Consider the following 26700-nt stretch of genomic DNA (forward strand, 5'->3'; position numbering starts at 1 on the left):
AAAATGGGAAGAAGATAAGGGTTAAAGTTGGAGAAATGAAAGACAAAATCAAAAGTAAAGGAGAGGAAGACATTGATGGTGTTGTGGAAGAATTGATCAGGCTTCACAATAAAAATATTAATGAAGAAAGCAAAGATTAATAACTCCTTAAAGTTATTTTAAATGGACAAGTTATAAGTTGCTTTAGTAAGTATGAATGATAGGTTAATGCTTGAAAAATATTGTTGACTAATTTAAGACTGTCCATTCTATTATTACTATTATTTTTATAGTAATTAATAAAGGTAAAGATAATTAATTATGAATAACCTCTCTAATCATTGAGTTTTTATAATTTAGAGCCATCACTCCAATTAGATAATCAACCCATTGATCTGCTCACCAGTCAAGTTCTTCTATTACTAATTTATCATTCTCTCTCTGGTTTGGATTTGGATAGAAATCTTAAATTCGAAAATTACCGTTTAGGCGTCGCTACGCTGTTTCCAAGGACTAGCAAAATAGTCTCCACTTTTCACTCCCCTCTACTAAAAGGCTCACTATATTGATAGGAATCGACAAAGACCTTCTTACACACGTCCTCGAAGCGCACTTGGATCACTTCCATTTACAACGTTAATAGAAGTGAAACAAACTTCACTCGATAACGCTTGATTGTCTTCTATAAGCAACTTAAATAGAAGTGAAGCAAACTTTACTCGATAGCGCTTGCTTCACTTATATTAGCAGATTTATTATAATGAAGCAAAATTCACTCGATAACGTTGTTGGGTTTTGCAACAGAAAAACTATGGATCTTCTTAGAAATCAAACCTGTAACAAATCAGTTTCCAAATCGTCTATGACAAACAACAGATTTACCAAGAACTGAAATAGCACAAAGCAATAAACGACAACACAATATACGTGGTTCGGTCAAAATCGACCTACGTCCACGGGAGGGATAAGTTTCACTAAATCAAACAAATGTCAATAGTAGAAACTTACATGCCCTGCTCTCAAATGAAAAAAGTGATTACACTAGGAATGATTGGACTACTCCACAATCAAAAGCTCCCCCAATCTCTCTCTCTGGATCAGCCAAAGAACAACAAGAAGAAGAAAACTAGAAAACCCTAGATCTGTAATTCACTCTCTCTCAACCTTGCTCTGTTATGAGAAAAATACCCCAAAAAGTATTTATACTCTAACCCGTTTTCATAAAAGAAAACTTGACCCATTTACCCGGAATTTAAAACCCGCCCGCAATGGCAAGGAACACCAACAATTATCCCCCTTCCAAGCCATGGGAGAATGTTGCTATAAACATTCATCATCGTGACACTTCTGCTAGAACCATTCCGGCTTTGGCACAACATATCTCATGCTTTCCTCTTGGCAAGCCCTTTGTCATCATATCTGACCCGTTCTCATCTGTATGCACTTTCTCCAAGTATAACTCCTTTTTCTCGAGCACTTCACGGATCCAATGGTACCTTCTTTGGATGTGTTTTGAACGTGAATGGAAACTTGGATTCTTGCTCACATGTATAGCACTTTATGAGTCACTAAACACCACAAACCTGTCTTGTGCAATGCTTATTTCTTTCAACAATTCTTTCATCCATCTCATTTTCTTACAACATTCGGTAATGGCAATATATTCAACTTCTGTAGTAGACAAAACAACACATTTCTGTAGACGAGACTGCCATGATACAGCTCCTCCTCCAAAAGTAAACAAATACCCTAAAGTTGATCTCATTGTGTCAATATCACCACTCATATCTAAATCAGAAAACCCTTCAACATGTGGCTTTCCAGTACCATAACACAAAGCGTATTTGGAGGTCCCTCGAAGATATCTCATTAGCCACTTAACCGCTTCCTAGTGTGTTTTACCAGGATTTAAAAGGAAATGACTAAGTACTCCAACTGCATGAGCTATATCCGGTCTTGTACAGACCATTGCATACATCAGACTGCCTATTGCTGAAGCATATGGAACACTGCACATTTCTTGTCTTTCCTCTTCATCCTTAGGAGACATTGTCTTGTTTATTTTCAAGTGTGTAGCCAATGGACAAGCAACTGACTTTGCCTTGTCAATACTGAATCGTTTTAGAATCTTCTCAATATATCTCTCTTGAGATAACCATTGCCTTTTCTTCAGCCGATCACGAATGACCTGCATTCCAAGAATTTGTCTTGCTTGACCCAAGTCTTTCATCTCAAAAGACTTAGTCAAATCCTTTTTCAACTAGGCAATCTTGAGCTTGTCTCTCCCAACAATCAGCATGTCATCAACATATAGGAGAAGTATAATAAAATCATTAAAAACAAACTTTTGTACAAAGACACAATGATCTGTAGACGTCTTCATGTACCTATGGATTGTCATGAACGACTCAAACTTAAGATACCACTGCCTTGGTGCTTGCTTCAAACCGTATAGACTTTTGACAAGTTTGCACACCTTACTTTCCTCACCTTTCTTACTATAACCTTCAGGTTGCTCCATATAAACATCTTCATCCAAATCACCATGGAGAAATGCAGTCTTGACATCAAACTGTTCAACCTCAAGATCAATACAAGCAGCTAGACTTAACACCACCCGGATAGAAGTCATCTTCACTACTAGTGAGAAAATCTCATCATAATCGATTCCATGCCTCTGGCCAAAACCTTTGACAACCAGCCTAGCCTTGTATCTTGTCTTGCTATCATCACCTTCTTGCTTGATCATGTACACCCATTTATTTTGTAATACTTTTCTGTTATTTGGTCTTTGAAACAGTTCATATGTGCCATTTTTCAGCAATGACATCATCTCTTCATCCATGGAAGCTATCCATTCTTCTTTATGAGCATCCTCAAGAGCCTCCTTGTAACATATAGGCTCCCCACAATCAGTTAGAAGGACATACTCTGTAGTAGAGTACTTAGAACTTGATCTTTTCTCCCTAGTAGACCTCCTAAGTACCTCTGTTTGTTGATTCTGTTGATTTACATCTTCTTGTTGAACATCAAAATCAACCTCAACATTATCACCAAGATCAGTTTCAGTATTAGTATCATTTCCATGGCCTATAGCATGACCCTGAGTAACATCATCATCACTATCTGAGTCTGAAGCTACATGTGGCCTTGTCTCCTCAACATCATGAACAACTCAAGACTAGAAAGGTCACGTATGTATGCATAAAGCTTTTCACCATCTTCAAAATTCTCAATAGTCTGATCTTCAAGAAATACCACATCTCAGCTTCTCAAAACCTTCTTATCAACTGTGTCATAACACCTGTATCCTCACTTTTCATCACCATACCCCAAAAATATGCATTATCTGGTTTTTGTATCTAGCTTAGACCTCTAATCTTTTGGAAAATGCACAAAAGCTCTACAACCAAAAATACGTAAATAGTCATAATTAACATCTTTACCTGACCAGACACTTTCTGCACACTTATTATTCAATGGCTTGGAGGGAGAACGGTTGATCACATACACTGCAATGCTCATGGCTTTAGCCCAGAAATGCTTAGCCAACCTGGAATGGGAGAGCATACTCCTCATCCGTTCTAACATTGTTCTGTTCATCCTCTCTGCCACACCATTTTGTTGTGGAGTCTTGGGCACAGTCTGTTCATGTCGAATACCATGCTCTTTGCAATAATCATCAAATGAGCCTATGTACTCTCCCCCATTATCTGAGCGCACCCTCATCAGTTTTCTTCCTATCTCTCTCTCAATCAGCTTGTGAAAGAACTCAAACCTTGCTGCAACCTCATCCTTGGACTTTATAGCATAAGCCCAAACCTTCCTAGATGCATCGTCTTTGAAAGTTACAAAATAGGAAGCACCGCCTATAGATTTAATCTTCATAGGACCACAAACATCTGTATGGACCAGTTCAAGGACATTCTTTTTCAGTTCAACTTTTGACTTACTGAAGGAGACTCTGTTCTGCTTACCCTTCAAGCAATGCTCACAATTTTCAAGATGAGCATCCTTGAGATTTAGCAACTCATTCCTCTTGATCAAAACATTCAGCCCCTTTTCACTAATGTGACCTAGTCTCTTGTGCCACAACTCAGAGAATGACTCCATCACAACAAAATATGCTGCATCATAGACAATTTTCAAATTTGTCTTGTATAAGGAACAACATTTCTTACCTCGTGCAAAAACCAATGAACCCTTGCTTAGCTTCCATGCTCCACCACTAAAAACATTATGGTAGCCTCCATCATCGAGCTTACCTGCTGAAATCAAATTCATTCTCAAATCAGGAACATGTCTTACATCTCTCAATGTCATGAAGCAGCCCATGTTTGTCTCGATTCCAACATCACCAAAACCAACTATCTTGGACACACCACTGTTACCCATGCGAACCTCACCATAATCACCAGCTTTGTAGGACTGGAAGTAACCTTTGTGTGGAGTAATATGGAATGAGGCACCTGTGTCAACAATCCATACTGTTTCATATGAAGATGTGCTAAGACAGGAGTTTTGACAGTTAGAATCATATGTCAGTTCACCATCTGAAGCATAAGCAGATGTATCTGCACTTTGTTATTTCTTTTCTTTAGGCTTCACTGTACCCTTCGCTTTATCATTTTTAAATTTCCAGCACTCGTTTTTCCAGTGACCCATTTTGCCACAGTAATGGCAAGCACCATCCTTCTTTGGAGCTCTAGACTTGCTTCTAGACTTTTCCCTGCTCGAACCACTTCTATTATCTTTTGATCTTCCTCTATCAGCCATCAACATATCAGACTTAGATGGTTTATCCCCCTTTCGATTCTCCTCATCAAGTAAGGAACTGGTGACAAATGCCATGTTGATTTTACCATTTGGTTCTGAGTTGCTGAGAGTGATAATAAGTGTCTCCCAACTTGCAGGCAAAGATCCAAGGACTAAAAGTGATTGCACCTCATCATCAAAGTTTATCTTCATACTATTCAGCTGATTCAAAATATTTTGAAATTCATTCAAGTGCTCAGCAATTGATTTATTATCAATATACTTCAGATTCAATAGCCTTCGTACCAGTGTTGCTTTATTCCCTACTGACCTCCCAGCATAGAGAGCTTCAAGTTTTCTCCACACACCATACACCGTTGTCTCGTTCTCAACATGATGTACAACATTTACACCAACCCAGGAACGAATAAAGTTGCAGGCCTTTCTATCTATCTTTTTCCAATCAGCCTCTTTTGTAGTCTCAGGTCTAACACCTTCATTTTCAATTGCTTTATTCAAATCATCTGAAACTAACAGATCACTAATCATCAGTTTCCATTGCCTGCAATTTGTACCATTCAGACTCACCATATCAGGTCTAGATTTCCCCATTATTACTGCCTTAACAACTGACAAAAAAACCCAGCAAAGAAACCAGTTGATCTCTTCTATGAATTTCGCCAAATAACCAGTAGAGCATTATGCCCTGCTCTAATGTTAAAACAGATAACCAATCAATACTGCTCTGATACCACTGTTGGGTTTTGCAACAACAAAACTATGGATCTTCTTAGAAATCAAACCTGTAACAAATCAGTTTCCAAATCGTCTATGATGAACAACAGATTTACCAAGAACTGGAATAGCACAAACCAATAAACGACAACACAATATACGTGGTTCGGTCAAAATCGACCTACGTCCCCGGGAGGGATAAGTTTCACTAAATCGAACAAATGTCAATAGTAGAAACTTACATGCCCTGCTCTCAAATGAAAGAAGTGATTACACTAGGAATGATTGGACTACTCCACAATCAAAAGCTCCCCCAATCTCTCTCTCTCTGGATCAGCCAAAGAACAAGAAGAAGAAGAAAACCAGAAACCCTAGATCTGTAATTCACTCTCTCTCAACCTTGCTCTGTTATGAGAATAATACCCAAAAAAGTATTTATACTCTAACCCATTTTCATAAAAGAAAACCCTGACCCGTTTACCCGGAATTTAAAACCCGCCCGCAATGGCAAGGAACACCAACAAACGCTTGCTTCCCTTCATTCGATAACACTTGTTTCCCTTCTATAATTAGCGTAAATAGAAGTGAAACAAGCTTCACTTGATAGCGCTTGCTTTCACTTATATTAGCAACATTAATAGAAATGAAGTAAACTCCACTCGATAATGCTTGTTTCACTTCTATAAGCAACATAAACAGAAGTGAAACAATCTTCACTCGATAGCGCTTCACTTGTATTTACAACAAATGAAACATTTTCACTTTTTTATAACACTGCTAATAGAGTGAATCAAGTTTAACTCGATTGTATATAATATTTTTTTATGTTCATTTATTTATAAAAAAATGTTTTATTAATTTATTTATATTTATGTTATTAATTAAATTATTATTTACTATATTGGTTATTTTATTATTAATTAAATCATAATTTACCATAATAATTATTTCAATTCATAAAAATAAATATTTGATTTGTTTATAATAATTTTGATAAAAAAAATGTTTTCGACAAAATGTGTTCCCTCTACGTCACTTCAGCATTAATTATCATTTCACATTACTCCTCATCTCTTCTAATTTCACTCTACTAAACAGTATGATTCCATCTAGAAACACTTAGGTTTAAGAGAGTGACATGATTGTGGGGTGTTATGTTAGTTCTCCTTTAATTATAAAAAAAGAGTATGATTTTCAATTTCTCTCTATACGATTTGTCGGAAACAAGTTCGGGGTGAAGCAAAAACTTGTTATTTTTGCCGTAAACTTATTTCACGATTTTTTGTAGCAAACAAACTCCTTCGTAGCTCATTACTTCACAATTTCGTGGGTGAAAATGATACATTTTGAAAATTATTTACACGTAATGAATTGTTTTGTTTTGTTTGGACAATTAACAAGATTATATTTTGTTAATAATCAGGAACGAAACAATAACAATAATAATGATGAGAGATATACTATATATATATATATATATATAATGATGCTTAATTTTTAAAGTGTCCGGATTGCCGGGTCGAGTGGTTAATTAGGATACTTGGGTCGGATTGTGAGTTGACCCGCCTTTAAATTTAAAATGGTTAAAAATAAAATAAAAATGCTAGAGGTATGTTTCGAATTTGCAATCTAACAACACAAGTACAACTCTTTAACCAACTAGGCTACAAAGACTTTATATTTTAAATTTAACACCAAATTTGATAAATGCGGGACGTTTTAATATTAATATAAGTTCAACTTTTTAACTAACTAATCTATATATATATATATATATATATAATGATGCTTAATTTTTAAAGTGTCCGAATTGCCGGGTCGAGAGCTGTGGTTAATTTGGATACTTGGGTCGGATTGTGGGTTGACCCGCCTTTAAATTTAAAATGGTTAAAAATAAAATAAAAAATGCTAGAAGTATGTTTCGAAATTGCAATCTAACAAAACAAGTACAAGTCTTTAACCAACTAGGCTACAAAGACTTTATATTTTAAATTCAACACCAAATTTGATAAACGCGGGATGTTTTAATATTAATATAAGTTCAACTTTTTAACTAACTAATCTCCATATATATAATGATGCTTAATTTTTAAAGTGTCCAGATTGTCGGATCGAGAGTTGTGGTTAATTTGGATACTTGGGTCGGATTGTGGGTTGACCCGCCTTTAAATTTAAAACGGTTAGAAATAAAATAAAAAATGCTAGAGGTATGTTTCAAACTTGCAATCTAACAAAATAAGTTCCACTCTTTAACCAACTAGGCTACAAAGACTTTATATTTTAAATTCAACACCAAATTTGAAAAATGCGGGACGTTTTAATATTAATATAAGTTCAACTTTTTAACTAACTAATCTATATATATATAATGATGCTTAATTTTTAAAGTGTCCAGATTGCCGGGTCGAGAGCTGTGGTTAATTTGGATACTTGGGTCGGATTGTGGGTTGATCCGCCTTAAATTTAAAACGGTTAAAAATAAAATAAAAAATGCTAGAGGTATGTTTCAAACTTGCAATCTAACAAAAACCAGTACAACATTTTACCAACTAGGCTACTAAGACTTTATATTTTAAATTCAACACGAAATTTGATGAACGCGTGACGTTTTAACATTAATATAAATTCAATTTTTTAACTAACTAATATATATATATAATGATGTTGAGTAAATGGATACTTGGGTCGGATTGTGGGTTGACCCACCCATAAACTTAAAACGATTAAAAATAAAATTAAAAATGTTATTCGTAATTTTTTTTCACGGTTTTTATATTATTAATCGTGCAAATGCACCGGCTAAATGCTAGTTTCTTTAATATTGTAAGTTGATTTTGTTCATAGTGAAACAAACTCCCATGTGAATCACACTTCACTTGTATTGACGCTTTAAATACAGGTGAAACGCGCTCTCAAGTGAAGCACGTTTTACTTGTATTGATCAATAATAACAATCTACAACCTTCATTTGACAAGATTTTTTTATTTTTTTCAACTTCACCAATATTTCGCTTTTATCATTATCTAGAATTGATAGTGAATATGCGAGTTGCCACCGTCAATTAAATTTTGATCAAAATAGTCAAATTTTGGAGAATAATTCAGCATAATTTAGTCCACATATCGGTAGAGAATTTGAGATAGAATAAGATGTCTATGAATTCTATTTAGCATACGCTAAAATAATTGGATTTGGTATAAGACGCAGTTCAAAACATAATGATAAATCAAGTTCAATATTAGATATGATTTTTTGTTTTGTTTTAGTACACATGGTCAAAGGGGAAAAAACAAAAGAGATGTTTATGTTAAATGTAGTCGTTCTGAAATAAGGTTCGGTTGTGAGGCAAAAATGAAGATAAAAGGGCAGATAATAAAGTGTTTAAAGTTGTGAATTTTCTTAGTTAGCATAGTCATCCTCTTGCAAGTCCAAAAAAATCTCACATTTATATATGTCATAGGAATATTTATGTATCTGCAAACTTACAAATTGAAATGACATCTGATGTGAGAATCCCTCCAAAGACATCAAATGCTCTTATGACGAACAAGTAGGTGGGAGGGACAATTTATGTTTTATTCTTCAAGATTACAAAACTACTTGTGATCCAAAAAAAATAGAGATACATGGGTGGTGTCTTAGAGTAATTACAGAAAATGCTATTTGAGAGTGAGAGCTAGTCTTTTGAAGAGGTATGTCTCCTACAAACACGGATTCTTAGATTTTTTCAAGAACTTTAACAGACTCATTGATGAAAGTATATATGATGAGTTAAAAACTGATTTTAGATCAATTATTAGTGCGTCAAGTTTGTCCTACCCAATTGAGATCTTAAAGGATACAAATACTATTTACACTCTTGAGGTATTCAAAATTTTGAACAACAATGGTTCATGTCTCACGACTGCGGTGTAGAAATATTTGAGGATGTTGATACACACAAACTATAAAATAACTCCCCATAAAAAGATATATCATTATATAGTTACAGTTGATAAAAATTGTGATAAAATTGAGTGTAGCTGTCATATTTGATTTTGGTGGGATTTTGTTTGCTCATATTCTGAAGATATTCACGATGAGAAACATTATTAAGATTTCTATTAAGTTGATATTAAGAAGGCGGACTTGAACTACAAAAAATGGATATTTCAATGGTGAACATAATGTGTTTAGTCAATGTAAGATTGTTAATAATAAGTTACAAAAAGAGAGTCAAACACTAGTTGGATTTGCTTTCGGTGATGGTACCTCTATAAGTGTCAAAGAAATTAAATCGAAGAGAAAACTGACTCTGGTAAGAGAATGAAATGTGTCTTAGAGAAAAATTCAAAGAAAAAGAAAAGCAACAAGAAAAACAAGCCAAACAACAATAATTCTGGTATATTTTAATGTCAACAACTACTACACTAACAACTCCACAACATTGAAATAAAAGTTTGAGCATAGATGTTGATACTCCATTTACTGTATTTTTTTCATCTCAACTTTCTTAGGTAGGGTCGACAATGTTTAAAGGACCTTCACTTCACATTGCTTCTTTAAACGACAGATCATGAAATCTTTGAAAATTGAAATATATGCATGTAATTTTCATGTAAAACTATTTACACATGAATGTAAACTATTTATACCTTAGTGTAAATTGTAGTAAAAACCTACAATATGATTTACTAAAGTTCTAAAAACATAATAGAAAATTTGTTAAAATCATTCATAATGATTGATTTAATGTTCAAATACTACTTTGAATGGTTTAAAACTGAAATATATGCATGTAATTTTCATATAAAATCATTTACACATTCATGTAAAATTATTTATATATTTATGTATATATTAAAATTATCAATAATTTCTATGTACAGGTTTGAATATCTGATATAAAATTTTGGTCTTGAGTTTTTGGTTAAAGAACACTAGAGGGATGGTGGTGTATAGAGGACATCAAATAATATTTTCAATTATTTGAATAAAATTACATTTCTTCTTTCAAGGAAACATAATTCCTGGAAGGATTTCGGTTCTTGGAATTGTTAGGAGAAGATGAAATGACATTTGACCACCTTTTTTGCATCGCGTTTAAATGATAGATGCCTAGTGGGTTGCAAAGAATGCTACATAGATGAAATTTAACGTAAAATATAGTTTCCTCCATTCATAATTCCATTACGAATTTGTCAAACCATTTAATTGTTTCTTCTTATTATAATAGGTTTGCCTTTTTTCTTTTCCAGGATGTTTTGAAGTCCACAAGAACACAATTAGAACGCGAGCTTTCACCATAAGATACCATAAGCGTGCGAGATTTTAAATAACACAATTGAATGACTTATTGGTTTTCTTTTAATTATTCACTTCTATGTATAATAATAAAAAATGAAGATTACAAAAATGAGTTAGTGAAGGGATCTAATTACCTGAAATGCTAGTATTTTACTACTATATGTATCATCATGTCTCCATACCTGTAAATCATTTTGAAATAAGTAAAACCTTTTCAATTGAGAATCTGAGAATTTGAATTTTGATCATTTCTGATCGTTTAGTTTGTAAAATCTTCTTTGGAGCGAGGAAATTGAGTTCTCAAAGAAGCTCAATCGAACTAGCCACTCGTTCCGCCTCTTTACCTCTAATGAACCACGAGCTCTGAACAAGTGCGATCTGACGTCTGAAATAAGATCCTCTTAAAGGCGACATCAATGTTTGGTATATAAATGCCTTAGTCGGGCTTCATATATCCCACAACATTCCTTAATGCTGTAAGAAAGAAATCATTAGGGGTAACGATATTCAATATCGTTCAGCATAGTAAAAGTAATCTCTGCAACCCTTATTGTCATTGCATATATATGGTTCAATTATTTTTTCAAAATTAGAAGGATGCTTGGTTGAGCGTTGTTATTTATTTTTTAGTCTTTGCATTTTAATTTATCTAGTAACTTGTTTTCACAAAAAGAGCTTGTCAAAATTTAAAGTTTTTCATTTTTAAGGTCTTATTCGAATTCGGGTTATTTAAATAACCCGGTTATTAAATGATTGGTGATGATTTTGAGGTAGGTATATTTTTAGTATAATGATTTAAAGAGTATTAATACATAATGATAAAATAAAATTAATAAATTTTAATATTTTAGATAATGTATTAATAATGAGAGAAATAGTGATATGGTATTTGAGGAGTGATATGGGTGAAGTTTAGGAGAAGGAATGGGGAGGAATGACGTGTCATTACATCACTAACTGGAAAATTTTAGGGTTTACGGTTTTTAGAAAAAAATTGTTATTTTTTTAGCGTTTTGCGCCACGTAATTCTCCTTTTCAAATTCTCTCCTCAATCATTTCTCTATGATGTTTTTGGGTTATAGGTTATTTAAATAACCTGTACCATTTTTAATCATTCAGAACACACTTTTTTTAGATTTGAAATGAAGTTGGTTGATCAAACTAAATAAACATAAAAAGAAAAAATATAAGTTGTCCAACCTTGTGCAAGTTTCTTAGTAGCCCTATGCTTCCAATTAGTCGTAGTGTATGTTCCTCAACCATAATATAATATATTATATTTATATTTAAGTTAAAAAAGTATGAAAATTAAATTTTAAAACTATTATGAAATAAATATAAAGTTAATTTTTTTTTTTAAAAACTAACATTATACTCAACCGACGTAGTCATGCAAATACAAAATTATTTATTATATAAATAAATATGTAAACATATATAAATAAAAATTAAACTATAAATAAATGAAAAATTATTTATTTAAAGTTAAATTTTAAAATATTTATTTTTATTACAAAATATATTCAATTTTATTTATATTAACACAAAAATAAGGAACAATATTATTATTTTTTTTATTTACATAATACTATTATTTATATGATCGTAGGTTGTTAAACATGTTTTAAACTATTTTCATCCTTTTTAATATACACAATTTTTTAAATATTTTTTTTAGAACACATTTAAAATTTATTGGTAATTTATACATATAAATATAAAATTTGAATTATATTATCTTTAATTTTAAAAACTCTAATCAAAATTTTATAGTTTTTATTAAATAAGTATGTAAAAAGACTCTTTCGGCCAAAAATACCTTCGTGTCACGAAGCACGTTGGGTTATTACGTGACGCGATTGCATGCCACGCGACATGGTATTTTCGTCTTTATACAAGCCCAAAGGGTCATTTTTGCAATGTTTATGAAGTGTTGGTCATTTCAAAAAAAACACCCATTATTATGTTCATCTGGAGGGAAATTTGACAAAATGACTCTAAAAAGGGTTTTAAATGTCCTGACGACCACTTCATATTTTTTGACGAAATTACCCCGTTGCGAGATGCAACCGCAAGTGCGTCTCACAACCCATCTCTTATAAAATACAATGGCAAACTACGAACTGAACTGCGACGAAGAGGAACCACATTTCTCTTCTCTTTAACCCTTATGTCCTTTATAGTTAATTTTTTTTTTGTGTTTAATTTATTCTCCTTGATTGAATTCAGATGTCAATGGGGTCCCTATTAATGAGGTTGGATACGGTGGTGCGGTCTATTGTTGATTTGCCTTGTGGAGCGGGCGCGATTTTTGATCACTTGATAGTTACCGATTGCGTCTCGCGGTTGGTTGCGTCTTGTGGATGCGTCTCACGAATGTGTCTCGTGAATCCGTCTTGCGATCACGTCTTATGAATGCGTCTCACGACCTAAATTGCGTATCGCGATAATGATAAAAGGTTGGACAATGATTTGTTTTGATTTTATTGTTTAGGCGATCAAAATGAGTGAGAATGATGGTGAAAGAATTGTATTTGTAACTGTTGGGACAACTTGTTTTGAATCTCTTGTTAAAATTGTGGATACTTCTCTTCTCTTGTATTAAGTCGTCAACATTCAGTAGTTTGTTTGTTCATACATAATCATAGAAAATTGATGCTTGACTGTAGATTATTTTACCTTCTCTTTTAGTTTACCTAATCATTTGAGATTAGCATCTCTGGTAATCAGTCATGCTAGTAAAACATTCATATTTTCTTATCTGAGTAATTTTATACTTTAAATATTAATGTCAAATGTTTATTTGAATTCAATAATTAATATTACACATATTAAACATCACAATCTCAAAAGACTCAAGTATTTGAATAATTATTTGAACCTTTTACGGAGCTATTGCAAATTCAACTCTACTAATTAGTATATGCATGAGACAAATTGCATAAGTTTGAGAAATTACTGGTATTTGCTCATAAGTGAGTTTTCTTGTGTTTCAAAAATAAAAATAAAAGACTATTTACGTTATAAATGGACTTGAGCGTGCTCGAGTTTATGAGAATATTCATAATCGAGATGAACGAATACACGCTCGATTTCAGGGAGGTGTTCAAGCTTCTCCTGCAATGTCTCCCCAATATCATGGGCTTCATGCAAGGGCATGTATCCTGGCAAGACAATGTCTACTTCCATAAAGTAGTGAGACCCAAATGTGTAGGCTCGAACCGTGTCTATGTGCCTTATCGCCTTATGGTGGTTCCAGCATAGATATGTTAGTTTTTGAAGGAATTCTGGTGCAGTTGATTTGTCACCAGTGAATTCACATTCCAACCGTACAGTTAGTACGGTCCTGATATTGTATAAGGCCAGTTGCATATGTATAATGTGTTAAAATGAGAACTAAAACTCATCTTTAAAACTACAACGGTAAATAACTAGAACCAGTTTAACCAAAGTCACCGAGAGCATTATACCAACAACCATTTGTTCTTGCTCATTTGTCAATTTGAAGTTGCTATCCTAATAAAGATTCCAATATTCATTCATTCTATTGTTATAATAACAGTTATATATGAATATTGGCTAAGCGCACAAATGATCTAATTTTCTTACATTAGACACAAGTGTTCTCATTGATTCCAATATGATTTGTAATCCTAGAGTTGCCATGACAGAAGCAAACATAAGAATACACTACAACAACAACTGTATCGAGTGGAACAAGGCTCTCACCTTCAAGCATCTGTGGGCTTCAGAGCGCAATCAGGAGTCACTATGGATCAAATGGGTGCATACGAGATTTATGAAATACGAAACCAACATCTGAAGCTGCAAATTAATGAAGGTATGAGCTGATCTCTAAAAAGGATTCTTAAACTAAGAAGCGATATTGCAGATCTTTATGACATCCGACTAGGGGACGGGAAATGCACTATATTCTGGCAGGACCTCTAGTTCGAAAACCATCCTATCATCCACAAAGAGGAGTTTCAAAATACCCGCATCAGAAGGGACTGCACAGAAGCGAGAATCAGAGACATTAAAGACGGAAATTAGGACTCACTCCAGAGAAGAAATCCAGAAGGACAGAGGATACTTGATCATATAAGTAACATACAACTACACGACAGACCGGATATTCATGAATGGAAAGCTAAGGACAATGGGAAGTTGGTATCGAAGAAAATATGGGAGGTAACCCGTGAAAAAGCACTGATAGTAGAATCGGCTCCTCTTGTAAGGTCAACGAAGATTATCCTTAGACACCAGTTCATCCTATGGCTCGCCTTCTGGGAAAGACTCAACACTTGTGATCGTATCAGCAAGTATATGAGCATCCCGGATACGAACTATCTTCTATGTAGAGGAAATGAAGAAACCATAGACCACTTATTCGGGAGCTGTTGTATTAGAGTAGTGGTGTATAACATTTGGCAAGAACAGAATGCAAGGGTATATGAAAGAACCCGCAGGAGCATTGAAGAGTTATGGAAAGATATTATATCGGATTGCAGCACCCTCGCGGGAATATGGACAAGAATTCCAAGCACAAAGCAGAACTGGAATATCTGTAGGAACTGGAATTTACCGTTTTTTAAACTCGCTAGAATTGAAAACATTATAATTAGATAATTCATTTATGTTTTTAGCTTTTACTCAGAATGTTACGACTTCAAAATCATTCTAGGCCTGTCTAGAATGATCTCTTAAACTCGTGGTTTTTTTTCCCATTTTTTGAAATTTTTAATGAAATGACGCTAAGTAATTTTTCCCAAAAAAAAGAATACACTACAACATAATTTTCAGATAATAAAACCGACACATTTCAATAGTAACAACAAAAAAAAATATAACTAACCAATGGCTGCATACGCTTCTTCCCAATGGGATACTGATAAGAATTTGGCATTTGCATGGAAAAGGAAGTAAACCAAAGGATGAAGCCTGATAAAAGATCTAGAAGTGAGTCCGAAGTCGATGCAACTATGGATAACGAACCACTCTTGATGGATGCATAAACTTTTGCAGAAAAAATAATAATGTTTGTAACCTTAGATATTTCTACGTGTTGCTGATAATACTCAGCAACATTATCTTCTAGGCCTTATATGCAATCTAGTAGAAGACTATCAAAATCGTGCATCACGAGACGCAACCGCGCATCGCGAGATGCAAACACACATCACGTGCGCAATCGCGCATCGCAATACGCTAAATACCTATTATGCATTCAAACAAGAAATAAACAACAATGAGTAAAGTATAACGAAGCATACTAGTATCGGGCATCATTCTTGTGCTCATGGTTGCGTTGTGTCCTTGATCGCTCAAAGTTTCCTTCGCTGGGATTCCGTCGTCGGGGTTCCGTCGTCGGAGTGTTCACCGTTTAGGGTTTTAGAGAGAAGGAGGAGAAGACAGAGAAGAGGGAGAACATGGAAGAAAAAAAGAAAAGAAAATGGGAGAAATGAGAGAAAGTATATTAAATATTATGGGCATTGAGGAATTTTCACATGGCATCTGGACGCAGTCACATGGCATCCGGTTGTGTCTTGCAACCGGCGGTTGCGTCTCGTGACGGGACAATTTCGTCAAAAAAATATGAAGTGGTCACCAACACAATAAATTTTATGCGCTGGTCACCAGCTCTTTTGAGTCCCTTTTTAGGATCATTTTGTCAAATTTCCCCATTTTATTGATTTTAAACTAAAAATCAATTGGTGACTCTTTATCAAATTAATTGTATTCAATTAATTTAAAAACAAATTTATTTAATCAAATTTTAATTTGATTATTTCAAATCAAAAAGATTATTGAAATTTGATCACAAATTAATTATTATTATAATTAATTTCAAAAGTCATGACTTATTTCTATAAATCTTTTAAAATAATGTTTTATTTAAAAAGATGTCTAACACGCACACTGAGGTTAAAATTTCTCGAACCAAGAGCTTTTTCTGGAATAAGAATTTTTCGGGGTTATAGTTTCCTAGCGATTTTGTTGAGAATTAAATTGTTTAACTTGAAAACATAAACTTCATTTTTGAAAAACGTTTGTATTACGTTTTCAACTTAATAGGAATATCCCAAAAGGTACAACACCTAACGGATGCATAGGCAAATGTTTAGGCCTACAAATGGTACATAATCCTAAACATTTCTTTCAGAAATACACGATTGAAATCGATGCTTCTACAAATTATGTGCAAAGATTGTCGATGAGGTATTCCAACTTGTTACAATATGAGTGATGTTACGAGAGGAAAAACTAGAATGAATATAACGTAGGCATTGTCTAGATGGGGGAAAATTCTCGATTGAGCTGATATTCCCTGGTTTATGGCGGTGGTATACCCCTTCCACTATCGGTGAATGATACTCTTTTATGATTCCCCTTAGAAAAAAAATATGGATACTCTCTCCTATTGTTTGACGTGCCCAAACAACTAAACCCCATCACTACAACCCTTACGTGACTACTCTATATGTATTATGTGTATGCATCTATAGTCTAAATGAACATCTCAAGTATGTTTCCTTTTCAAAACAAACAAATTTTTGTAAATTGTTTTGAAACTTCCAATCACAGACGATGTCCATACTAAGTGATAATGAGTTGATCCCTTGGATATACAACTTCCACGAAAACGAGTGGAACCAAAGGGTTTATGGACTAACCCCCATCATGAGGTTTATCAAGTTCAAAAAAAACAAAACATGCATGATGCAAATGCAAAGGAGGTTGAGCCCTGCGGATCAAGTTTACTTTATGAGGGAAAGACAGATGTGCCCAACCATAGAGTTATTTAGGGCTATCTTGTTGATGGACAAAAAAAACATTCCACATATTATACCCTTTGTAGAATCAATGTCCTTAATAAAGCTTATGAAAGAGGAGTACAAATACACTAAAATGACATATGATACTATCCTAAAGAAGGCTACCATCGACATCAAAAAATTGACAAAGATGGAATTAAGAAATGGAGAAGTTTCTCTTGACCTTTGGTTCATCAATGATGTCTTACAAGTCCACTTCTTATTGGCTCCGGCGGATGAAAAACCATCCTCTAAATCCTAGAAGTCGCCTACCACCTCTGTTGAAAAAATAAGGATCCTTAGGGTATCATCTTAATTGAAACACTAATGGAGTTTAATGAGTCATATTTAACCTCTTCTGTATATGGGTGCTCGATAAACTCAAACGCCTCCCACCAACAGCCCTAAGCGGTGTCATAACCCCTACCCTACAATATCAAAGAATGAGGAATGCCATACCGGAGCCTCTCATACATAATGATGACGAAGTCAGAGAATTACTTTCATAGTATCCCATAAAGAAGATAGCCTATGTAAGATATTTGGAGAAGTATCACAAGCCTCCAAAATGGGAATCTCCCAGGAGTAGAGGAATTACCTAACAGATATTCTCGAAGATTACGTGGTGAACGTGTGGAGCTTACCTTCAAATCCATAAATTAAGAATTATATGGTGACTTTACTTTCTCTACCGTCAAATCAGAATCACATATTTTAACCACCAATATATTTATTTTTATGTTAGAAAAAAAATTATAAAAATATCAAAACTAAATCAATTTCATAATTAACTTTTTAATGATATTATATTTATCTCATATGCATTAATGATCTATCTATCATTTCAATTAAAATTAAATTCTAACATAACAAATCAAAATTATTTATAAAATTATCACCAATTATATATAAATAATAATAATAATAATAATAAATATATAATTTATATATATATAATAAGAAAATATAACTAAATTATCATGTGAGAAAAATAAAGAAAAAAATTAAAATTAAATTAAACTTATAAGAAAATTTAAGAATTATTTTTATGGAGGAAGAAAGATAAAGGTCTGGTGCATCATATTTAAAATTACATGTTTGAAAATATTTAAACTTAATAGATATAATTAAATAAATATTTTATTATTTTATATTTTATTTTATTTTTCTCTATATTATAAACATTATTTTAATGAATTTTATAATAAATGTTATTTTATATTAGATTAACCATATCAATTAATATATATTATAATAGTTAGTAATTATAATAATTTATGTTTTCTTTTATTTTTGTTCTATAAGTTTTTTAATATTAATTAATTTAAAATTTTATTTTTAAACTTAAAGACACTAAAATACTTATGTAGTTTGAATTATTTTACTATAGTTAATAATTATTTTAAATATATAAATAATAAAAATTTTACTTAAATAAATTATATATGAATAAATATTAACTAATAATAAAGATTCTTAAATATCAAAATATATATATATATATATATAATAATAATAACTATAATTTTATATTAAATATATTAATAATTCATTCATTTTTAATATTATCTAAAAATATATGCACATTATTTTAGATTTCCCTTTTTATTTTATTTTCTTTGTAATTTATTCAAAATATTTTATTTTTCTAATTAGTTCATATTATAAATTAATAATTAAGTATTACACTTTTTACTTTTGTAATAATTTAATTCATTTACTTTTTAATATTTTATAATTCAATAAAATTATAATCCTTAAAAAAAACCTTTAGTTTAGGTTTCACAAAAACAATCGAGTTCGAGAATTTAAAAAACCTAGGTTTTTCTGTTTTTAATATTATTTTAAAATAAAATATTATTTTTAAAAGATTTTTAAATAATACTTGACAGCTTTTGAAATTAATTAAAAATAAATAATTCGGATTCAATTTTAAATAATTAGGGATTTGCGTTTTAATTAAATAACAATTTTATTTTTAGAAAATTCGTTTAAATTAATAAAACATAATTATTTTAGATAATATTATTAATTTTAAAATAGAGTCTCCAATTGATTTTTGAAAAAAAAAAAAGTGACGTACGTATACAAATGTATTGGCCAGAGTTTCTATCTGTTCGTAGTTTGGTGATACTCAAGAAAGGGCTTTCGCGCTTCATCCTTCTTACCCGTTTTTAAAATGATCTCTACTTATAAATTTGGCTTTTAAAAATCAGTTGTATAAAGTTTTATTTTACTGATTATTCTTCTAGTCCTAAACATGCATAATGATTGTGCGTTATATAAAATATTGTAACAACAATATTTAAATGTTGAAACCTATTGATGATGACGTTCACTTAGGGTGGAAATACCTGAAGAACATCAATTATTTTAAAGGCATTAAGGTCTAAACATAAATCCCAAACGAGCATTTCTCAAAATATATTTTGTGAAAATATCCCAAAAATATTTTAAAAGCATTTTCTAATTTTTTGGGATTTTTTGAAAATGATTTAAGGTTCCAAAACTACAAAAATAATTTTAGAGTTTGAAAAGGTAACCAAACAGGCCTTAGGACCGAAGTCCTAGGCCTTGGGTTTGTTTTTGTCAATCGGTGTCTAAAAACCCTCGGTCCGGGTCGAGGAGCCTCTTGGTCGGGGCTCGAGATCTTCGGTTAGGGTGCTGAAGTCCCTCGATCGTGGTGCTAAGGACTCTCGGTCCTTGACAAAAATCAACGATCAAGGTGTACAAACCCATCAGTCATGATTTAACTTTGGGATAAGTTCATCGATCCTACGTTTGGGAATTCTCGGTCAGGATTCAAGATTCCTCGGTCCTAAGATAGACCTCTCGGTCCTGGGTTGGACATCTCAATCTTAGATGTAAGAATCCTTAGTCGGGACTCTCGATATTAGCTTAAAAATATCGGTAAGACCTCTCGATCCTAGCTCAAGAACATTGGTCGGACCTGCTGGTCCTATCGAATTTCTCTCTTGTAGGCTTTGTAATTTTGATTTAAGTTTGGATTCTTTGATCCAATAGCTTGGGTAGCTTCACAAAGCTCTCAGGAACATGTTGATCATCATCTCAAGGTAGCAATCGACCTGAATGATGATTAAATCGTTCAAAACAGTTTGTGATCAAAAATTGGATTTTTGGTTTTAAAACTGTTTTCAGGACAAATGAGCTATCCAATAGATTCCTTATATCTCATATATTTGATTGATACCAAAACAATAACATTGACAGTTCGTTTTGACCAAATCAAGAACTCAAAATTTTTAATTATTTTGAAAATTTTGAGATTGATCAAACAAGATCGAGATGGATCAAACATGATCTAAACAGTTGCTTAACTTGATTAAAATCATGTTAGAAAGTTTTATAAGTTGTGATTCTCAAGAATTAGACCAAGAATAGTAAACTCGTTTTTTTGGTTTTTCAAATTCAAAATTGGGTTTTTCTTATTAAGATCAATTGATCGGTTCTAGTTTTCACATAAAGTTCATAAATGATCATAAGATCGATTTACAATCATCAAATTCAAGAACCATACATCATACATGCTTATGAATACTGAAATATAAAAAATTTAATTTCAAACTAGAAGTATGAATTAATGGATTATTGGAGGCTTACCAAGGATTAGAGAACACTCCTTAGACCTTAGGGAAGATTTTAAGATGCCTGGATCCAAACTTTTGATCCTTAAACAGAAAATTTAAAAAATCCAAAGTTTGAGCTGGAATGGCGGATTTTCAATTTCTATATATTCAAGACTTGAGATGTCATATCTTGCCTTCATAATGATGGAGGAGGGCAATTTATAGCATCCCTGAGTCGGTGAAGGCTTCAAGTGGATCGAATTATCCAAAAGTCATTAATGGTATTTTAGCTGTTCTTGAGCCAACTTGATGAATCATCCTTATTGATATAGGAGAAATGATCATTGTGGTAGGGTGATCATTTCACCTTTTAAATCAGCCATTTTGGTTGTCTGTGGAGGAAGTTCCAAATTTGGAAAATCAAAGGATGTGATTTCATACTTATCCCTCTGGTGACGTAATGAAGACGATGGTGGCGGTTGAAACGACGTTGTTTCAAGCGCTTTAGCGCATTCCATCAATGGTCCATCAAATGTCGTTAGCGTTTGGAAGTTCAGTTAGAGTCTCGACTAACAAGCGTTAGTTGATCTGGTGCCTCGCGAGCGTGCGCTCGTTCTGCTACAACGGGCTACGTGAGTGTTCCTAGAGTGTTGGATGAGAATTCAACATTGATCCAATGGGCGCGATTCCGGTTGTAGAACTCCAACCGGATTTCGGTTACACCCGATTACTGATTTTATTATTATTTTAAAACCTTAAGGTTTTATTTTAAATTAATTTTTATTTCACCCTTTTGGGTTAAATTTTGATCTTTTTAAATACACAAAATATTAAAATTAATATGACAAATATTTTACCAATTTATTTTATTTTATTTTTTTGCATAGTTTTGGGTTAAATAAATAATTTTGGAGATGAAATATGTACCTTACATCATCCTAAATATTTGTTTTAATCTCTTAATTTTTTCTAAAATTATTTTAAGATAAATGGGTACAACATTTATCCCAAATAATTATATATTTTTTATTTTGGTCATTTTACTTAATTAATTAGGTTTAAATTATCAAAATAATTAATCTAATTAATTGTTGTAATTAGGGTTTGGGCTTGGGATTAATTATTTTGATTTTATTTATTCAAAAATATATTATAATAATTATTTTAATTTTATAAATTGGGGATGTAGATTTTTAGAGTTTATAGAGTGTCCCTCTCGAATCTCGTTTGAATACAACAAACTAGTTTTGCAAACGTTGATTCGAGTATGACATCTAAAACAAAGTTATCTCGTCCAATTTATAATGAGGGGGTTTAGAAAGATAAAACTTATAGTGTGCTGATATTAGAGTGACCTGGTGATGTTGTGTATAATAATTCGTCGAGGTGCTTCCAAGCATTGTTGTATGGATCTTTCTTTGGTAATTATCCTAACAATGATAGTTTTTGGGAAATCATGTTTTCCAGATCTTAACAAAGTACCCGTAAAATCTATGGGGTAAAGATAAACATAGGTATTGAAACATCAATTCCTATTTAGTATGAATATCAACCGATTATTCAAAGCTTAGTCATGATCTAACAACTTTCATGGGGGTTACTAACAAGTAACACTCAGGGTGATCATATGTGTATGATCGCGAGACTTATCAACAGATAAATCTTGTTGAGAGCTAACAAACATACTTATGGGGCTTACTAACAAGTAAGGCATTGAGCAAAAAAGGCTAGTGGTTGTTTGACTTCCTTACCTCGGGGAGGTTGAAAAAGGTACTAAAAAGAATCAATCATATACACATGATCATTGTACTATCAACAAATAGATTTATCGCGGGAGCTGACGAACTTGTCACGAAGGTTACTCACATGTGAGATTGAAGATGATTACTATCAACAGATAGAATCTTGTGTTCAGGAACTAGAAGGAGAATATGTATTGAAAAATAGGATTTTTAGTTGGAGTACCTATCGAGAGATAGGGTATGGATACCTATTCAGATGATAGGGTTTGGATACTTATTCGGACGATAGGGTTTGGATAACTATTCGGACGATAGGGTTTGGATACCTATTCAGACGATAAGGTTTTTATAAGATCATGTAAAAATGTTCAATGTGCTTGTTGATGAACAAAGCTTAGATATCTATCAAGAGATAGAGTTTTTGTTGGATACCTATCGAGAGATAGGGTTTTACTTTTGAGATATTTGGTCGTAGTGATGTTAAGAGAGGGGATACATATCAAGAGATAGGGTTTTAATGGAATCGTATATAAACAATGTTTAATCTTATCGACATAAAGGGTTTTCAGACGGAATCATGTACGAACGATTAGCGTAACTATCAATAGATAGGGTTTCTAACGGAATCATATACAATTGATGTATCAATATATCGATAGATAGGATTTTCAGATTGAATCGTGTACAAACGACTAGCGCACCTATCAACAAATAGGGTTTCTAACATAACCATATAAAAATGAGTCTTGACCTATCTACATATAGGGTTTACAAATGGAATAGTGTACGAATGATTTTCCTATCAACAGATAGGGTTTCTAATGGAATCATATATAAATGATGTCTCGATCTATCTATAAATAGGGTTTCTTAACGGAATCATAAATGATGTCTCAATCTATTGATATATAGGGTTTCTTAACGCAATCATATACAAATGATGTCTCAACCTTTCGACAAATAGGGTTTCTTATTAGAATCACATAGAAATGATGTCTCGACCTATCAATAGATAAGGATTTCAGACTGAATCTTGTACGAATGATTAGCGCACCTATCAACTAATAGGGTTTCTAACGGAACCATATACAAATGATTTCTCGACCCATCTACAGGTAGGGTTTTCAAATGGAATCGTGTACAAACGATTAACGCACCTATCAACAAATAAGGTTTCTAACAGAATCATATACCAATGATATCTCAACCTATCGACATATAGGGTTTCTTATCGGAATCATATACAAATGATGTCTCGACTTATCTATAAATAGGGTATTTAGATGGGATCATGTACGAATGATTAGCGCACCTATCAACAAATAGGGTTTAGATAACTAAAAACAACTAGGATTTTTAACGGAATCATATACTAATGATGTCTTGACCTATCTACAAATAGGGATTTTGTAACGGAATCATATATAAATGATGTCTTAACCTATCGATATATAGGGTTTCTTATCGAAATCATATACAAATGATGTCTCAACATATCTATAAATAGGGTTTCAGACGGGATCGTGTACGAACGATTAGCGCATCTATCAACAAATAGTGTTTAGATACCTAACAAAAACTAGAGTTTTTAGCAGAATCGTATTAAAACGATCTATCACACCCATCAACACATAGGGTTTGGGATACTATTTACAAATAGGATTCTAAAACGGGATTGTGTACGAACGATCTCACGTACCTATCAATAAATAAGGTTTAGATACTTAACTATAATTAAGGTTTAGAACGGGATCGTGTACGAACGATCTCTCGTACCTATTAACATATAGGGTTTGGGATACTTATTCACAAATAGAATTCTAAAATTGGATCGTGTACGAACGATCTCACGTACCTATCAAGAAATAGGGCTTTTGGGTACCTAATAACAACTATGATTTTTAGCGGAATCGTATAAAAATTATCTATCGCAACTATCAATGGATAGAGTTTGGGATACCTATTCATAAATAGGATTCAAAAACGGGATCGTGTATGAACGATCTCTCGTACATATAAATAGATAGAGTTTAAATACTTAACTACAATTAGGGTTTGATACGGGATCGTGTACGAATGATCTCTCGTACCTATCGATATATAGGGTTTAAATACCTAACTACAATTAGGGTTTTCACCAGAATCGCATAAAAATGATATATCACACATATCAACAGATAGAGTTTGGGATACCTATTCATAAATAAGATTCTAAAACGTGATCGAGTACGAACAATATCACATACCTATCAATAGATAGGGTTTGGGAGACTCGATTTTTCTTATTTTTCTTTTGTAGTATCGGTCGTGGCTCTATGCCTTTTAAGGAAATATTTCAACACAATCTTATTTTCCCTTTCTTTTTAAAAGTATCCTTCACAACTAGTTGAAATTTGTTAGCAAGCGGTTTCCATCTTTATTTATAGACAAATGACTCGTGTTTTTGGATAAAGAAATATTTTTCCCCCAATTCATATCCTTTTTAATCTCTTTTATTTTTTTGATATTGGAATGAACCTTGATCCTTCTAAATGAATCATGACGCTTTCGAATTCGAAGCGTATTTGGGTTAGGCTTTGAACATATTTTCCGTCATTTGTGATGATTTTTCTTTCATCAAGGAAAACGATATTTTTTTCTCCAACTTTCAAGATATCAACTATAAATTTGATCTCTTGTATAAATGATTATCCAGAATCTTAACCCTCGAAGAATATATTCAAAACTTTGACGTTTTGATAAAAGAGTGCAACTTATATTTGCTTGATCGGCCCTAAACCACATTTTTGAAAGTTCAACTTTCGCAAAAACATTTTGGAGAGGTTTCTCAACTTTTTACTTTGGGTTTTCATTTGCAATTTTTTCTCTTTTTTTGTTGATTCGTATGTATATCTAGTAGAATCGGTACATTCTTGTTCTTGCCGTAACAATCATGACTAGAGTTTGTGTGAGCAACGGATGGTGATTTCAATACCTCAACCACGTGAATCATTATTTTTTCATTTTCCGGGTATATCTGGTAGAATTAGTACATTCTACCTTGTCATAGCAATCATGACTAGAGTCTGAGTGAGCACGAATGTTGATTTCAATACCTTAATCAACATAAACATTTTTCAATATTTTAAGAGATTTTTGGGTTTATTCAAGTTCTCTTTTTGGCATTTTCATTTTCTTGGTTTTTTTCTTCCCAAAGCATGAGTTTCAAACCTCTCATTTTTAACAAAAGTAACAATGAGGTGTCATTTGTTAATTTGGGGCTCTACGCCTTGCTTTTATGGGGTTTATTCAGGTTTTTATTTTCTTCAAAAACTTTTGAGGGAGGGTTACTCTTAGGATAATCGTCTATAAACGAAAAAGAACTTATGAATGATATCTCTTGAATCGAAGTCATTATGAAATACTCGTTTTATTTCTGAGAATATCACTTGAATGTAAGCGATATTCTTAGTTTTACCCTTACTTGTTTCCTAAAATCCAAAATATTGGCTCTAAGAGGGGATCAATATTTTCTTCCTTTCTTAAAAGATTTTCTTTTGAGGAAAGGGACTAGGGGGTTTTATTTATGTGAGACCGGGCCCGCAAACATGCAGGTTGCCTATGTATCTTCTCTCATTTATTATTTTGAATTTAGAATAATCAGGTCTCGTAGTTCGGACATGAGTCCACTATCCATGTTGCAAGTTCTACAAAATTTTGGATTGGATTTTTTTGAAATAAACTTCTTTCAAGGTCGAGCTTTAAACTGTTATGCGTGTATCTTGATATTATACAAAATATATTTTAAGTGCATCGAGATT

At 32.7% G+C, this 26700-nt stretch overlaps 1 pseudogene; it reads right to left on the reverse strand.

Moving 5' to 3' along the window:
* Positions 1-13651: 13651 nt before the first annotated feature.
* Positions 13652-15896, reverse strand: LOC124909669 (annotated as a pseudogene).
* Positions 15897-26700: the final 10804 nt, after the last annotated feature.

Source organism: Impatiens glandulifera, chromosome 7, assembly GCF_907164915.1.
Source record: "Impatiens glandulifera chromosome 7, dImpGla2.1, whole genome shotgun sequence".
In the NCBI taxonomy this organism is placed as follows: Eukaryota; Viridiplantae; Streptophyta; class Magnoliopsida; order Ericales; family Balsaminaceae; genus Impatiens; species Impatiens glandulifera.